Here is a 2251-nt window from a genome sequence, read left to right as displayed (position 1 = left end):
AATGCCCGACGACCGATCAAGGGTCGGGAGCTGAAGACCCGGGATGAGATACGATCTCTGAGCCAGACCCGATCTCCACCTGGGTACTCCACATCGACGGAGCCTCGAACGCTCAGGGAAGCGGGGCCGGGCTCCTGCTCACGAATTCGGATGGGGTGGTCACCGAATACGCCCTCCGGTTCGACTTCAAGGCCTCCAACAATCAAGCCGAATACGAGGCACTCCTTGCCGGCTTGAGGATGGCGAAGGAGCTGGGCATCGACAGCCTCCGGGCATTCTCCGACTCTCAGCTGATCGTGGGGCAGGTCAAGGGCGACTTTGAGGTGCGAGATCCGACCATGATCAAGTATCTTCAGAAGGTGAAGGACCTCGTGGCACGCCTCGAGTATTTCGAGATCTCCCACATCCCCAGGACGGAGAATGCCCACGCCGATGCTCTCTCCAGATTGGCAACGTCGGCCTATGACTCTTTGGGTCGGACGTTCGTCGAAAACCTCCAGCAGCCGAGTATCAATCGGGTCAAAGAAGTGCAGCAACTAACGTCCGAGCCAAGTTGGATGGACCCGATCGTCCGGTACCTGACCGACGGGATCAGTCCTGAAGATCCCGCGGAGGCCAAGCGACTCCGATGGTCGGCGTCGCAATACGTGATCATGGACGACCGACTCTACAAAAGGTCGTTTTCCCTCCCTTTGCTTAGATGTTTGGGGCCGACCGACGCCGACTATGCTCTCCGAGAGGTTCACGAAGGAATCTGCGGGAACCACTTGGGGGGCAAGTCCCTAGCCTTCAAGGTCCTGCGGCAAGGCTACTATTGGCCGACCATGAAGAAGGACGCGGCAGAGTTGGTCCGGAGGTGCGAGCCATGCCAAAAGTACGCCAATATCCAGCACCAACCGGCCAGCCAAATCGCTCCCGTTGTCGCTCCGTGGCCCTTCGCCCAGTGGGGAGTCGACATTCTCGGTTTATTCCCACCAGCGTCAGGTCAAAGGAAATTCATCGTCGTCACCATCGACTACTTCACGAAGTGGGTCGAGGCCGAGCCCTTGGCACAGATCACCGAGTGGAAGATGGAGGACTTCATCCAAAGGTCCATCATCTTCAGGTTCGGATTGCCGCACACCATCATCACCGACAACGGACGGCAATTCGACAACCAAGACTTCAAAGACTTCTGCGCCAAGTTCCACATCCGCCACCGACTAACTTCAGTCGGGCACCCACAGTCCAACGGTGAGGTTGAGGTAACCAACCGAACCTTGCTCCATGGACTCGAGACCCGACTGAATGAAGCCAAAGGTCTCTGGGTCGACGAGCTGGGCTCCGTTCTGTGGGCTTACCGAACGACCCCCCGCGTCCCGACCGGGGAGTCGCCGTTCAGTTTGGCCTACGGGACAGAGGCGATGATCCCGCTCGAGATCGGCCTACCATCTTCAAGGGTCGAGCAGTACCAAGAGCTGGACAACTCCGAGAGTCGGAGGGCCGACCTAGACCTCCTCCCCGAACTACGAGATGAGGCTCAAATCCGAATGGCTTCTTACCGACAAAGGGTCGCCCGGTACTACAACGTCAAGGTCAAACCGAAGTTTTTCAGGCCTGGCGACTTCGTCTTGAGGAAGGCAGAAGTGTCGAAACCCTTGGACCAAGGAAAGCTGGCTCCCAACTGGGAAGGACCCTACAAGATCGCAGACACCTTCGGGCCAAGAGCCTATCGGCTGGAGACCCTTGAGGGGAAACCCATTCCCCGGACTTGGAACGCCGACAACTTGAAGCTGTATTACCAGTGAATTTTGCAAATTCAAAAGTCGGAATACAAGTTCAGTTTGAAAGTTCGGAGCTTCAACTCTTCGACTAATGATCGGTGCTCAGCCCCTACATATCAGCGTAGGCCTAGCACCCACCTGAAACCGACGACCTCATCGTCGGTGACCCGTCGGACTTTAGCGAGCACCGACGTATCTACGATTACGGGAGTCAACGCTCCTTCGACGGCCGACGACGCATCGGACCCTCACGAGGACCGATGCATCTACAATGACGGGAGTTGACACTCCTTCAACGATGTGTCGGGCCCTCACAAGGGCCGACGGACTCTTACAAACGGGAGTTACACTCCTTCGACTTTCGGCAACACATCCGCCCCTGACAAAGGCCGATGCATTTGTTGCGACGGGAGTTCATACTCCTTCTACGGTCGAATTTTCGGGCAGAATCCATCGGCCGACAGGCCGATCGGGCCCCGACCAAAGAA

The sequence above is a fragment of the Elaeis guineensis genome, chromosome 6, assembly GCF_000442705.2.
Source record: "Elaeis guineensis isolate ETL-2024a chromosome 6, EG11, whole genome shotgun sequence".
Lineage (NCBI taxonomy): Eukaryota > Viridiplantae > Streptophyta > Magnoliopsida > Arecales > Arecaceae > Elaeis > Elaeis guineensis.
This window is presented reverse-complemented; position numbering follows the sequence as displayed.